This window comes from Podarcis tiliguerta (genome assembly GCF_965153285.1).
Source record: "Podarcis tiliguerta genome assembly, chromosome: 7".
NCBI classification, from domain to species: domain Eukaryota; kingdom Metazoa; phylum Chordata; class Lepidosauria; order Squamata; family Lacertidae; genus Podarcis; species Podarcis tiliguerta.
In genome coordinates, this window is record NC_139540.1 from 57,953,827 (window position 1) to 57,970,418 (window position 16,592).

At 43.0% G+C, this 16,592-nt stretch overlaps 1 long non-coding RNA gene across 1 annotated transcript; it reads left to right on the plus strand.

Moving 5' to 3' along the window:
• Positions 1-12,893: 12,893 nt before the first annotated feature.
• LOC310681716 lies at positions 12,894-14,482 on the plus strand. Its single transcript, XR_014513544.1, has 2 exons — positions 12,894-13,379; positions 14,392-14,482. It is a non-coding gene; the product is annotated as an uncharacterized lncRNA (long non-coding RNA).
• The last annotated feature ends 2,110 nt before the right edge of the window (positions 14,483-16,592 follow it).

Consider the following 16,592-nt stretch of genomic DNA (forward strand, 5'->3'; position numbering starts at 1 on the left):
ATGTATATTTAAAAATGAATCTGTATTTACTAACTTTGTGAAGTGGCTTTGGCACTTCTAAGCAAATGCAGGAATGTTCAGGGCTGCAAGAGGTGTACTTGAAATGCATAATTAACCTATTTGTTTATTGCATTCATATCCCACCTTCTCCTCCAAGGAGCTTTCGGAGAAAAGTCAAAGTTGTTGAACTTTTTGTAGAGCAGCTGCCGGTTTCAGGAACAGGAAATGAGTAGCTCTGCCCCCCTGCAGCGCCCAAGACAACAAGGAGCCACCATGCCACCTAAAAGCTCCCCTGCCACCCGGAATCCCGACGCACAGCAGCCACCGCACTACAGATCCCCATGGTGCCCTGCGGAAGCCCCCCCCCCCCCCGTGGACCACCCGGCCCTGGCTAGCTACGCTCCTGTGAGCTTCATGGCTGAGTGTGGATTTGAACTCTGGTCTCCCAGTCTTAGCCACTATAACTTTAACCATTTTAACCACTGCCTATGGGATTCACCGCTTCTTTTTTTTTTTTTTAAGGATTAGGGCAAATTAATGGTGTATCCTGTCAACAGCCATTGGCCTTGGAACCTCCATGTACATAGGTAGTATACCTCCAAACACCAGATGGAGGGATAAATGACGAGGAAAGCGTATTGCCTGCATGTCTTGCTTGTGTTCTTCCTGGAGACATCTGATTGGCCACTGCCTGTCTGAAGTCACTGTTTGGGTGTAGATAGTCCCACAGTGGCCCAATTCAGCAGAGCACTTGTGTTCTTCTTGCCAAGTAAGTATGTAGAGAATTGCAGTCTGTGCGGTGAATACTTAGGATGCAATACAATGCAATGTGATGCCTGCTACAGTAGCACAGAGTTTGGGCAGTTCCCTCGCACAGGGTGCAGAGCCAAAGGGGTGCAAAATAATAATAATAATAATAATAATAATAATAATAATAATAATAATAAAGATCCATTCAAAAGCAACCTTTTAATGAATTATTGTGAAAATAAGATATATTTTTTTTGGGGGGGAGGCAATTTTTGTCCACACTCAGGGCACCATATTACCAAATTTTACTCCTGGCTACATATTGCCATCAATGTGGCTGATCCAGTATTATTATTATTATTATTATTATTATTATTATTATTGCAGAGGAGAATTTTCCACTGGATCTCCTGATATTATGCTGGCAGTGTGTGGATATTTTGTCTGAGTTGTGTTCAGTATCTCACTCCTCCCCTCAGCCTGACTTGTTGATTCTACAATATGAGGATTTTAACACTTAACTTACAGTAGCTTACAGGGTCATGGCGAAGGTTACTGACGATAATGCATGTTCAGATGCATTTATTTGAACACACAGATAAGTGCTTCATAACTTTAGTCATTAGTCATCATTACTTGTAGCCTTGATTACCCAGATTCCCTTCCTCTTTTTTTCTTTAGCCTTCTCTCTCTCTGTGTGTGTGTGTATCACCCCTAAGTAGAAAGATCCATAAGGGAAATGAGACCCTGTTCTGTTATCTTTTGATCTGCATTTTTATTTTTGTGCCCCATGCTGGTGATTTTAGTTGCCCTTCCCTTGCCCTCCTTGTTTTATTGAATTTGTGTGTGTGTGGCTAGAAGTGATCTCCGGGGAGAAAAACCTGTTATTAACTGTGCAGATCAACAAGGGGATGCCTATTTGGATAATAAAGAACATGCCTCAGTACTGCGGTCCAAAGAGCTCAAGGCAGTTCTCTCTGTGCTCGCAGGAGCCCTTGAAGGAAAATTCCCATCCTTCAGTGATGTGGCTGCTCCTCTCCCCTAGGAGCGAGACGCTCACTATTCACTCTGCGCTTGCCTCATCCTTTCCAACATGTTCCCACTGATACATTAAAGGAATTAATTGCTCATAATGATCTCACCATCTGTTAACAGAGGTTCATACCTACAGGCTGGTGGCATGCGGTGGTCCCATTCAGCGCTCAATAGGCAATGCTGGGGGAACCGTTTCCCACATTGCCTTCCATAGCGGGTCTGAAAAGGGGAGGAGAGCTCAGGGTTGGCCATCTGCTCCTTGTCTTTCTGTGAGAGACCTTGATGCCGTCCAGCACAGCTCTGATCTGACTCCAATCTGATTGGAATGTGGCTGATCTGAGAGCCTCTCAAAGCTGTGAAACTGAGTCAAAAGGAGATCCCCATTGTCTCCAGCCGCTGAAAGAAAATGATCACTTTAAAATTCATAACTCCCAGGTGCCTGCCATCTATTCATGGGGGGTGGGGGGGGGAGAGAAACTCTCTGAACTTCTCTTCATTAAAAGAAGAGAGAAGGAGGGAGGGAACAAGGAGGGAGTTTGATTATGGAAAAAAGATGGGGGGGACAGAGAAAAGGAAGTAGTTCGTGGGAATGTGTACAGGATTTTAGGCTAAGCAAATGAGGAATTTGGAGTTCCTTTAAAAGAGAGCGAGAGAGAGAGAAGGAAAGGGGTGCATTTATAAAAGCAATGCATTTGCAATGGGGATCCTTTATGCCCTTTTAAAATGTGGTTCTTTTTGGGGGGGTGTTAATTAGGTTGTTTTTATTTTGATTATATATATTGCAGTTTTATATTTTGATTTTGTTATGTGAAGCACCCTGAGACCTCTGGATATAGGGCGGTATATAAATTCAATCAATCAATCAATCAATCAATATCAGGGTACTGCATTGAAGGCCCTTTCCTGGCGCAATGAAGCAAAATGAAACACATTCCTCCTTTAAATACAACATACTCTCACTTTTCAGGGATGGACAAACCTATTATCTCTTTTTTTAAATACTAAACTTGTTTTCACACTTCCTTAATGAAAGGTGTGAGCTCTGGCATGTGGTATGTTCACTGAGGTGGGATCCAAAATTCTTATCCTCCAAATTCTTTCTCAGGTGAAGTAATTCCAATTTACCTTGTCTTAGCTGCACAGAAGAACCGATAGTTTACTTTCTGCCATTTTTCTGGGTTGGATTTCCAGAACTGGCAACAGTCACGTTGCATGTGCTATATTTGTTCTTGTTGCACCTTCTAATTCTTTCATTCAGTGAGGTTTGAAGACGATGCTGGATCGCCATTTGTCAGAAATACAGAGCACCACTTTCCGGCACTAGCAAGAGTTGGGCTATTCCAACTCTATGGTTCTATGCATAGCAGAGGACTGCAGTGTAACTGCCAATTCCATTTAGCCTTTTGGCCTGTGTCAAGACTTTGGCACTCTGTATTTTTATCCGTGCTGCCTTGAGCTAACCTACCTGGTCAGGTGCTCCGTGTGTGTTAATATGTAAATAAAGTAGATTAGCCAAAATGCTGAGTTGCTGAGGTCTGTTATGCAAGTTGCGAAGACTCTGCAGATCCCTAAGTGTGCCAATGTCTGTTGGCATCGGTCGCTGTGATGTTCGGGCAGAAGAAATCTTTTGAAGCTCCCGAACGATCGACCAGGAGGGAGAGAACATGCCATCGGGCATGTGTCTCTGCCAGGGTCCTACTCAAGTGTAGGCTTAGCTCCTGACAGTAGTTCCTTTAGCAAGCAACTTGTCCATGCAGTTGTACTTTATGCAGTCACCCACATGGCTGTTTGAATGTGTATATAACACCTTAGAATAGGTTAGAATAAACACATGCCAGGAACAGTTTTAGATATTGCAAGACCCGCAATTTGGGGCATGTACTAGTTAGCATCTCCTGACCCTTCCAGTAGTACAATTCTGCACTCCTAAAATTCTTTATGCTGCTTTTCTTTATTAGCATATGCTTCAATCACACTCGCTGCATCTCATCAGTCATAAATTTCTCCATCTTTGCATTTGTATTCACCAGGCCAAACAGTACTCTCACAATAAGCAGAGTCAGTATATTTGCATAATCATCCCTGGCAAATACTGGAAGGATCTGACCTCTGTTGCCCCTGATAATTTCAAAAGGTTAATGTCAAATTAACATTTAGCAAATCCACACAGAGTAATGATGTTAAATGGAAATGGTTAAATACACAGAATTCAGGAAGTGTGCGCAACTTACCTAAGTACTGTCCTTCTGCCTGATCTATATGGCCTTTTCTGATTGTGACTTTGAATCCTCTCCTTCCTGTGATACATATGGAGACAGTCTTTCCTATTCCTTGCATATTTCTATATTCTTATTAGGAATCAGTTATTAAAGAAGAAGAATTTAATAACTGTTGATCAATTATTAAAGAATTTCTAGTTGATGATCATCAACCTTTTAAATCAATTAATTGATCCATTACATTTTCATTTCACCAAAACCTCGATATAAGTGCCTTTTTTTTTCAGGTGCCGAGGAGATATTAGTTACAAAAACAAAAGCTACACCTTACCCTCAGAAGGAGAGCCCATTTGTAATATTCTTTTTTTAAAAAAAACAACAACACCTACAACAGGAGAGCAGAGAGAAGAAACAGGAGCACAGACAGAAGAAAAGCCATGGTGCATCTCGAACAGCAAAACCAGACACCTTCATCTGCCCCAACGGCAATAAAAACACGTCTCTCCCGTATTGGTCTCTACAGCCACAGCAGGAACAGCAACCCTTTAATAGTTTGACTTTGCTCTCACTCTTCAATTGTCACTCGAGACAGATGGATGACAACAACAATAACCCCATTAAATATGGTCCCACGGTAGTCAAATAGCAACCCAATCCTATGTAGAATTAGGGGCACCTGTACTCATTGAAATCAATGTGTTAAGTCATTTGTATTTTACTGGTGGGTCAGACCCCCTTGCGAGTTGGGGTCTGATGCAAGGTGAGTCGCAACAGGAGCTAGGGGTGGCGCATCCCATTTTGCCACATGAGGTAAAATGAGAAGTGACGCCCCACTCTGTCGCACCACCTGCCCCACTGCTGGCACTGCTGCCATGCCACCTACCTCTCCCCCCCCCCGTACTTCTGGCCGATCAGCATTGCCACCACACCAACACCAGCAAGATCTTGCAAGATCTCCTCGAATTCTCATGAAGTCTCACAGAGTATGAGAGATCTTGTGAGATTTCAGAATTGTTTTTGCTGCTGTTGTTGTTGCCCAGCCCATCTGACTGGGTTGCCACAGCCACTCTGGGTGGCTTCCAACATAAATAAAAACATAATAAAGAATTAAACATTTTTAAAAAAACTTCCCTATACAGGACTGCCTTCAGATATCTTCTACAAGTTTTATAGTTACGCCGGCTCCCTTGGTCTGAAGTGAAATGAGTGCTGCACTCCATAGTCGCCTTTGGCTGGACTTAACCGTCCAGGGGTCCTTTACTTTCACCTTTATAGTTACTTATTTCCTTGGCTCTACTTTTTAAAATGCTGTCTTTAAAAAGTAGAGACATCACCTTGCCAACAAAGGTCCGTATAGTAAAAGCTATGGTTTTCCCAGTAGTGATGTATGGAAGTGAGAGCTGGACCATAAAGAAGGCTGATCGCTGAAGAATTGACGCTTTTGAATTATGGTGCTGGAGGAGACTCTTGAGAGTCCCATGGACTGCAAGAAGATCAAACGCATCCATTCTTAAGGAAATCAGCCCTGAGTGCTCACTGGAAGAACAGATCCTGAAGCTGAGGCTCCAATACTTTGACCACCTCATGAGAGGAGAAGACTCCCTGGAAAAGACCCTGATGCTGGGAAAGATGGAGGGCACAAGGAGAAGGGGAAGACAGAGGACGAGGTGGTTAGACAGTGTTCTCGAAGCTACAAACATGAGTCTGACCAAACTGCGAGTGGCAGTGGAAGACAGGAGTGCCTGGTGTGCTCTGGTCCATGGGGTCACGAAGAGTTGGACATGACTAAACGACTAAACAACAACAACATCTCCTTGGCTCAGGGGTTTGCATAACTCCATACCCTCCAACATTTATCCGATGAAAATTGGGATGTCCTATGGAAAAGCAGGATTGTAATGCTCTGTGCTAGATAATGTGGGCTTTTTAATTGCATTTTTATAGAGATGCTGCAGACCAACTGCATGAAGGTCATAGACCATTGGTGGTCCATGGACCACAGCTTAGGAAACCTAGTCCTGGACTGTTTACGTTTTAGTATTATTATTGTTCTGACTTTCACTGGTATGACATTAAGGCTTCATACACACTATACATTTAAAGCACATGGCTTCCTCCAAAGAATCACAGGAATTGTAATTTAATCAAGCTACAGTTCCTGGCACCCTTACCAAACTACAGTTCCCAGAGTTCTTTGGAGGAAGTCATGTGCTTTAAATGTACAGCGCGTACACGGTAGCATATAATACGTAACACACTGTTCGACCTTTTTTGTGTTTATCAGCCATTCCAGTACCCAACATCTACACAGAGCAATTATTACTTCCCCTAATCCTAATCATTTCTGTTTTATTATGAATCCAATTTATATTTCCCCATCCTTGGTTAGACTAATGCAGCACTGAATAATAATGTAATTATTGGGGTGGTGTTTTTTTCACATTTACACTCTATTTCTCACCCCTCTGCTTCTCTGTCCGAGTTCAAAACAACTGAAACGTCATTTTTCCTAATTAGTTCGAGTTTTGCATTATTCTTCTATCACGAAAGACAACGAGGAAATCATCAAGAAGGCCTCATTAGGGGCCCTAACATTTGCACTGGTCAGAAATTTTCAATTAGCACTGCCTTAGAAAACACAGTTGCTCAGCTTTTGTCCCGTGTGCTGCTGAAGAATAAGAAGAGCAAATAGATTGGGCAAAGTCTGCAGCTCAGGCTGCTTGGGAAAATGTAACAGGTGTTATAGCTCAGCTGGGTATGAACTGCATAAAAAAGGACCACTCAGGCTCTACCCATAGAAATCCCTTTTCTAACCAGAGCTTCAAGTAGGAAGAAACTAATGACTTCATTACCATCTCAATTCTGGGAAATGCTTAGTCCAGACCTGAATCATTAAAGGAAAGGTATAGCACTCTGTGTGACCTTACAAGATCAAAATGTTATTTAGAGCAATTCCATTAGTCAAGGCTATAAACCTGAAAGAACACACCCTTTTTGCACTAGCACTTTAGACCATAAAATAGGGGTGGCGGGGGACTGGGGAACCAACAGGAATAGGGCAAGGAAGAAGAAAAACATATTCAACACTCATTGTGCTCCATGATTTCCTTTGCTGTCTTTGAAGCGTCCGTCTGCTCCCACTAATACTTCTTCCCTTCATTCTCTGTGCGATGCGTTTAATAGGTCTTGATGGTTTTCACTCTTCCAGTAGATTATAGATTCTCCGTGTGTGTTGGAATGTGCATGAAGGCATTGAAGCCAGGCATTATGTGGACGTTGTAAATAGCATTGGATAAAACAGTGGTGTTCACTACTGCAATAATTTAAAAAGCAAGTTGGTTTTGTTTATGTGTATGTGTATGTATGTATGTGTATGTATGTGTGTACACACACACACACACACACACACACACAGTGGTACCTCAGGTTAAGAACTTAATTCATTCTGGAGGTCCGTTCTTAACCTGAAACTGTTCTTAACCTGAGGTACCACTTTAGCTAATGGGGCCTCCTGCTGCTGCCGCACCACCGCCGAGTGATTTCTGTTCTCATCCTGAAGCAAAGTTCTTAACTTGAGGTACTATTTCTGGGTTAGTGGAGTCTGTAACCTGAAGCGTCTGTAACCCGAGGTACCACTGTGTGTGTATGTGTGTGTATATATCACAGTAACATTTGTAGTGCGGCCTTAAAACATGTTTATCCAAAGTTCACGTCCACTGAGTTTAATGACACTTTCCTCCTAAAAAGCTGGTTCCCATGATAATGTGGCACTGATTTTCACCAGAAGAATGTTGGAGGGTATGCAATAAATAAATGAATAAATAAATTCCTAAGCTAAGTAAGTGCATGGGGGTGGGTGGCATTTTCCTGTGTGGAGGGAATTGTTTGCAGTGAGGAGTAGTTCATCATGTAAACCAGTGCCGGATTTATGTATAGGCTAAGTAGGCTGAAGCCTAGGGCCTCTAAATCTAAATCCCCAACAGGCCACCTCCCCTCTCCCAAAATTGCAAACCCAAGACGTCATGCAAGGGCAGGGCAACTCAGGCCCAGCAACTATGAGACTCAGGGCTAGCCAGTGGGGCCAAATTTGAAGCAGTGGGGCGCAACTTGAATTGTTTGGGGTTTTTTTTTGGTAGGGCCCCAGTTCATAGCCAAAGTCTGCAAAATCTTATAGACATAAATAAAATCCATCTAGGTTGCCCTGGTGCGGGGGCCCCCTTAGGAGTGGCATGTGGGGCCCAATTTGGCCAAATTGCTCCAATTGCCTTAATGTCAGCCGTGATAAAACTGTGCAGGGGTTGGACTGACAAGCCCTGCACCTTCTATGTCCCTGGTGTCACTATTCAGATTACAGACTCAAGGACGTGTTATGGAAATAAAGGGGGGGCACTTATTGGAAATCAGGTTTGTCACCTCTCCCCACCCAACCCCCGAGAAAATGAGCCCAGCCACCTTTTATACACAGTTGCATAAGCACTACACTACAGCATGGCCATAAAGTTTCAACTGCTGAAATATACACCCAATATGTAGCAATGGAGATTTATGTTACTGCATTATAAATGAACACTGTATTTTATGAATGGACTCTGTATTTTGTGAATTACCTAAGAGCCACCAGTAGGGAGCTCTAGAATCTGACAGCTAACCAATCAGGTACTACCAAACAGAGACCCCTATTGCTGAAAGCAGGTAACCAGCAGGAAACTCTTCAGCTCAGCCTTTGCACTGTTGACTGAACCCCCCTGCTGTGCAGATAATGGAGAAAGCTCGTAAATTGTATCCCTTCTGACATCCTGGCCAACTCATGCTGGTGTAAACCCTTGCGAACCAGAAGCCCAGAATAGCAGCAAATGAAATCTGCTCATACGTCAGCGACTGATATGACTTGTCAACCAGTTCTTCCAAAGTCTTCCTAAATTAAAGAGCTCCAAAATACAGGCCAAAAGAGAACAGGTCTGGGAAGAGCGAGGCATACAGTGGGCCCTGGAAAAGGAAAAGGCCCTGCTCCGTGTAGCTCCTGCCCTGTTATTTGATAGGGTGCCCACTTGCCCTCCTTCTTGACATGGAATGTTCTCAATTGGAGTCTCTAGGTCCAGTACAAAGACCATAAGAAGGGAGAGCAGGGACCTTAAAGTTCCCAAAAGCTGTTAATCAAGCAAGCAAGCACACAGGTCACCTTTGTCACAGTCAGGACGCCTATGTCCTGGCCAGACCTGCACCCAGTCTTGTTTTTGTACAATCTGGTTTGCTCTCAATAACCAAAATTATATTATCAACATATACAAGTAGAAAAGATGTTTCCCTTCATTTGCAAGGAATCACACAAAACAAAGTAGCACTAATAAAGAAAAATTCTAGGGTGGGAACAGAAAGCAAACTAAAAATGCTTTTGCAGTTCATCAAAACTGTCCAGCAATATCAAGCTATAGGAAAACTGGTGCTAGTAACAGTAATCCTTCTAGTTTATTAATTAGTTTGGCAACTTCTATGCACATGACATGTGATGCTAATTATTTCCCCAAAGAGTTAAATTATAACTACTCAGAGGCAGCGACAGTTGCAAATGGCAACAAAATATCTGTGAAAGGAAGAGGAGCAGGTTTGCTCAAGTGCGTAGAAATACTGTTTGTGATGAAGAGACAGCAGTAGTTTACTTGCTCGAATTAACAAATAAGAAAGTTTTGAGAATTTAAATTCTAGATTAAATTTGATTACTTAATTTCCACACTGTGGCTGTAGACAAAATCACCTCTCAGGAGAGTTATGAGATTCAAGTGAGGGTCTGATGCCTTGCCAATCCCAGCAGGTATATAAGAGGCCTTCGCCCCGGCCAGGCCAGGGTTTGTTTTTTAATAATAACATTACAACTTCATTTTCCTAAAAAATAATGCTTATTCCACAAAAGCTTTACAAAGTTCAGTTATTGCAAAAGTTTTTCAGTCTTAATTTTATGCATTTTTTAAAATCATCATGGTATTTAACAATAAGATATTATTGAGTCCTTTAGAAGAGAAATTGTGAATTGCAGAATTTTATATACCCATCATCATCCCTCAACTTTGTTTATGCCACTTTTCCATTTTCTTCTAGTTGTGAGGGTGGGGGTGGGGAGGGGCATCACAAGTTGAGTATCCTAGGACCTCTCTTCATCTAAATCCAGCCCTGACGTGAACCCAAGCCTTCAGCCTGAAGTTGTACAGGTTTGCCACCTTAGAGAGCAGTAGGCTCTTACTGGTTCTTGCTGCTGAATAATGCATGCTTTAAATTAGACCCAGTTCCGTTGTATCAAATACCACGAGCCCAAATGAACATGTAAGATAACTCAGATATATCTTCTGGTTTGCTGGATGCAGAAATGAGTCTTTGATAAATGATCTGCTGCTGCTGGGTGTTTATGCTGTCATCTTAGATACAGTAGGTGGTGGGCATTTTGCCAAGGTAACATTTCTCCTTTGAAAGGGGCACATTTGCATTTACTCCCTCGTGTATTGGAGGTGTGTGCATGTGTTTTTACAGACACTGCATACCACTTGCTGACGGTTTGAGCTATTCTATTAAATATTCTAATTGATTCTGCACTATATTTGCCTACGGTATCTGTTTAAATAATGGCGATAACTGGTGTATGCGAAAGCCTGTTGGAGATTTTGAAAGGGGCAAAATCCCATCATCCGCTGCTTGGGGAGCTGTAGGAACTCATTCCAGTCTGAACAGGATAGGCAGTGTCAGCTCACTCACTGCCACCTTCTAGTCAGTGGTCATTAATGAACGCAATGCCAGGAGAGTAGGGACTCAGCTGCATAGCTAGAAATATAACGTTTTAAATGCATTGTTCAAATGTGACACTAGATGGCGCTTGCAAGCTTAATGGCAAATTCAATATATTTTTAAAAGCATTTTCACAGTTTTTTTATATATGTGTAGATTACACAGGAGTGCCTGGCGTGCTCTGGTCCATGGGGTCACGAAGAGTCAGACACGACTGAACGACTAAACAACAACAAGATTACACCTGGGTGACTGAAAGTACAGTGGAGCCAAGGCTAATGGGTCATTTCCTCGCCAACCTCATCCGGTCCCCAACTGTCTGTCTTCTTGCTTATATCCATTCCAGGAGTGGCGCTGGCTTTCAGCTCCATCCTCCATCCTCCTTAGTCTGTTTTCAGCAGGGAGGAGGATGGGGCAAAAGCAGCCTTGTCACTGGCTCTGGTTTCACTTCTTGTTGGCCTCTCTTGCTTTCCAATGTGCATCAGTCACCACTGAATGAAACCTACCACTTTCTACCAGCTTTAGATTGCATAGACCTCTGACCTGCATTCAAGCCATCTTTGTTTTGTTTCATGGCACTTGGATCATAGCTTTAAAAGGTGCATCTCCCCCCCACCATTGCTCTAGGGCAAATCCTATGTTTTTATGTACCAAAAGGATTGGGTACTTAGCCAGAACTTGTGAGAGGGTATTAGCATTAGGAAATTATGTGTGGGACCTGCAACAAAATGGTTCAAGCTAGCCAGCCATGTCCTTCTTCAGCACACTCCATTGCAGCCTAACCCCATGGTTTTCTGTCTCCCCCAGGACACTTGGTGTTCTGTGGCTACTGAAAATGCTGTCTGTGCTATTCCTCGTTTCCATGCCCGATGGAAAAATATCAGCATACTTTTCTATTGGGCATGGAAATGAGGAACAGCACAGACTGTGGTGTCTTTCGGGTATATGGTTTATTTACACATATATACAACCTGAGCCTACAATGGAGGGGTCCACAACATTACACTCCAAGTGGGTCTCCTGCTTTCCCCATAGGTAGTAGCCTTGAATCCAAAACAGAAGTCAGTCATGCTCTCTGTCTCATTTTACAGCCCATCACAGTTTTGCTGGCACATCACTGCCAACTGCCGCCCTAAAAATCTAACACTGCCTTTTTGTCTTATTAACTAAAACCAGGGCCAGGGGTGGGGCTGCACCCAGTTGGTTGTCTGGCACTGAATTTCCTGATGACCCATCTGCCTTCCTTTTGTTGAGTCAACCACTCGACCATTAGCAAGTGATTCCTCACGAGGAAGCTGGCCTCTGCTATTTCCAACTCTTGCTAGAGCCAGGAATTTAGGGGTCTGCTTAAATTCTAACCTTTACTGAGTCCAGAGATTTAAGGGAGTCTGACCCCAACTCATAGCAACTGGTTATTTACTTAATGGACAATAGGCCAGCAAACATCAAAGCATCTAACAGTGGGTATTTTAGAGGGTCTGATTGTGTTTCTTTGTACTTCACATGCATATGTGTGAGCATACATGCTGAGTGATGCTCACATGGAAAATACTGTGTCTATACAGACACACTTTGGGCAGAACCACATGCTTAGTTCAGCACAAACAATGGGCCAGTGTCCTCCTCTACCACACTTAAGCATCTTAGATAGTTCAGGGCAGAGCATACACAGCTCTGTTCTCCAACACTCATTGCTGTTGCCAGCCACACCCACCCACCTGTCCAGCTAGTATTTGCCAACTGAGGCAGCTGCTTCATTCTGCCCAATGTTAGGGCCAGCCTTGCTCCTTAAAAAGGACAACAGTGACATGCGAAACTAACTGGTATCTCATGAAGATGGAACTGGAACTTTTGTAGATGTAGTCTGTAGGATTCCCGGAAGCTGCTGCAGTTTCTGATTTGATCCTGGAATGTCCCGCTTTTCCTTAGGACGCCCCTATTTTCATCGGAGAAATGTTGGAATGTATGGAGTTATGCGACCCCTGGATCCAAGGAGATAAGTAACTATAGAACCTTTAGAAGACATCTGAAGGCAGCCCTGTATAGGAAAGTTTTTAAATGTTTAATGCTTTATTATGTTTTTCTATAAGCCGCCAAGATGGGTGGGGTAGAAATATTATTATTATTACAGTGGTGCCCCGCAAGACGAATGCCTCGCAAGACGAAAAACTCGCAAGATGAAAGAGTTTTTCGTTTTTTGAGTTGCTTCGCAAGACGAATTTCCCTATGGGCTTGCTTCGCAAGACGAAAACGTCTTGCAAGTTTGTTTCCTTTTTCTTAAAACCGTTAATACCCAGGGTGCATTGCTTGAAGAGGTGCAGTTGCGACTTGACTTCGAGGAGCAACTCATAGCACGCGGTGTGGTAGCCTTTTTTGAGGTTTTTGAAGACTTTGGTGATTTTTGAAGCTTTTCCAAAACTTCTTTTGCAGCCATTTGGTAAGTTAAACTTTTAAAACTTTTTTTGGGTTTTTTGGATTTTGGGTTGGGGTGTTTGGAATTCAAGGACTTGGTATTGGGGAGGGGTTTGCAAGAATCTGGAAGCTTGTGTGTTTTTTTTCCTGCATTTTTATGATTTTTTGTGACCATTGGGGCACTCTGCTGTTGTTGAAAAAAAAGATTTCTGGGTTTGGATTTCTGTGTGGCGGGTGTCATGTGGCGATCCAGCAGTAAGGCTTGTGTCACACGTGTGCTGTTTGTGGACTGGGTCAATCTTGCTTTTGGCCCTGCTGTCAAACAGTACCTGCTGGACAACGACCTGCCGCTGAAGGCTTTGCTTCTGATGGACAATGCTCCTGCTCATCCTAAAGGCCTTGAGGAGGACTTGTTGGAGGAGTTCAGCTTCATCAACATCATGTTCCTGCCGCCTAACACCACGCCACTGCTCCAGGCGATGGATCAGCAGCTCATCGCGAATTTCAAAAACTCTACACCAAGGAGCTTTTCAGGCGATGCTTCGAGGTGACTGATTGCACCACCATCACCCTGTGGGAATTCTGGAAGGACCACTTCGACATCGTCACCTGCTTGAAGATGATCACCACGGCCTGGAACGGGATCAGCCAGAGAAATTTGAATTGCGCTTGGCGCAGCCTGTGGCCAGACTGTGTGGCACCAAGTGACTCTGATGCACCAGAGTCAACAGTGGTGCAGGACATTGTTTCCTTGGGGAGGACCATGGGCCTGGAGGTCACAGAGGAGGATGTCAGCGAGCTGGTGGAGGAGCACGACCACGAGCTGACCACCCAGGAGCTGGTCGAACTGCAGGCAGAGGCTGCACAGGAGCAGGCCTCGCTGGAAAAGGAGGAAGCAACTGAGGAATGGCTGTCCTCCAAAGAACTGAGGGACATTTGCCAGAAGTGGAAAGATGTGCAGGCTTTTGCACAGTGGCACCACCCTGACAAGGACCTGACACGTGACCTTGCAAACACTTTTGATACGAGGGTCATGTCGTCTTTCAGGGAGGTGCTGAAAAGGCGGATGAAACAGCAGACCATGGACAGGTTCTTCAGCAAGAAGCAAAGAGTGGAAGAGGAACCTTCTTCGAGTTGTCCCCCAGAGTCTTAGAAATGTACAGTACACTTTGGTGATTTTTAAATGCTTTTCTGTCATGTTTAGAAACTTAAATTATTGTTCCTTCAATTTTTGAAATGCTCTTTACAGTATGTGTGACTTTAAAGAGCACTTAATAAACTCTTCTTGTACCAAATTTGGCTTTGTTTGGACTTTTTTTGACCATAGGAACACATTAATTGATTTTCAATGCATTCCTATGGGAAACCATGCTTCGCAAGATGAAAAATTCGCTAGACGAAAAAACCCGCAGAACGAATTAATTTCGTCTTGCGAGGCACCACTGTATTATTATTAGACTAGGATATCCCTAATTACATTGGAGAAATGTTGAAGCGTATGGAGTTTAACAGAGTAAATCCCATTGAATTGTGTCTAAAATTGCAACCTAAAAGTGCTTCATGCTTCCCAAGCAAGCTAAGCAAATAAGGCCAAGGTCATGTACCACATACTTGTCGCTCTATCTGACATGCTCCCCTAAATGTTCTTCTTAAATTTTCAAAAACAATCAAGGTTAAAATATGTATATATCGCAAATGTCTCTGCAGTGTATGGCTTGTGGACCTATAAAGAAACCTGGCTGCGAAACCAAGACCCCACCTAGATAAAAAATGCATCCCTCCCTGTCTTCCTCTTACATTGCTCAACTAACCTAAGACTTTAGTTGAGGCTGCATTTGTTCCCCCACCCCTTCCCCCCTACTCTCTCTTACATCCTCCAGGAACATTGCTTCTCCCGTCCCATATAGGAAGTCTCATTCATTCTTCCATTCATGTTTAGAAGGAATTCCTTCATTCTCTCTCTCTCTCTCTCTCTCTCTCTCTCTTTATTTGAGCAAGATTACCACCATCCATGTCCCCTTCCCTCTTCTTCTGCCTTTGCCAGGGAGAGAGAAAAACAGAGCCTGCCCAGATGGTTGAGGAGCAAAAAAGAAGGAACATTTTCTCATGCTTTTAAAAAGAGCACTTTCTTTCCTGCCTAATATTTAGCTCCTTCAAATGCAAATGGAGAGGTTTCACTCCAAGGTTAGCATAACAATTATGGGAAAGCTTTAAATCTGAAGCATTTGTTTACAGGATGAAAGGAGTCCACAGTCCAAAAGCTCTGAGGCCAGGCCTTTTCACCAGCTATTTTCTGACTAAGTAGTGAACGGCAAGTCAATTTTAGATCACAAAGAAAACTAATTTATATCGCAGAGTAAGCTAATTTTGAAGGAACTTCTACATTAGAAATGGGTTTTTTTTATTTTAAAAAGTCTGCTGCTGAAGAAAAGTATTAATTTCTTTTCTTATTTTTTTTAAAGATTGCATCTTTTTTTTTTTTAAATGAGGCTGCCGAATGCCTTGAAGTTAGTGTTCAAGTGTTCAATAAGGTCTTTACATTTCTGAATATCTGGAATTATTACTGGAGTGTGAAAAGCAAATCCAGAATCAGAAGCAGTGTTAAAAACAACAACAACACCCTCGTCTTCACATCTTTCTGCACCTCCAACCATTTTCTGCTTCACTTGCTGCCACCCTCATTTTTTTTAAGGTTTGAGTCTTAATTTATTTATGTATTTTTTTTAAAAAACCTTTTAGTGAACACTAGAATGTACGCCGGCTCCCCCAGCCAATAAAGCAAGATGAGCGCCGTAACCCCAGAGTCGTCCGCGACTGGACCTAACGGTCAGGCATCCCTTTACCTTTATAATGGTGAAATGTGCCATAATAAATCTTCTATCTGTGACAGAGAAGAGGTGAATTGCAGGCAGGAAATTCCCCTAGCCAATGACTGGTGTGGCTTTCAGCCTTGGATTATGCCACTTTGACATGTAATATTTTGCAGCTGAGATTTTCAAAAGTTTGCAAGTGTATAAATGAGTATAGGTTGTATACCGTATTTTTCGCTCTATAACACGTACCCGACCATAACACGCACGTAGTTTTTAGAGGAGGAAAATCCGTAGGCATGCCACCCATAGGCATTCCCTCCGTAACATGCACAGACATTTCCCCTTACTTTTTAGGAGGAAAAAAGTGAGTGTTATGGTGCAAAAAATACGGTAGTTACTTATCTCTTTGGCTCAGGGGTCGCATAACTCCAGACCCTCCAATTTACCTCCGATAAAAATAGGGACGTCCTACCATGTCCTCCATTCTGGCATTCAATCAGAAACTGGAACAGCTTCTGTAAATCCACGGCTGTCTCTGGAATTATAGGGACACTTGGAGGGTCTGTAATAAGTGTGTTTAGGGTTGCAGCCT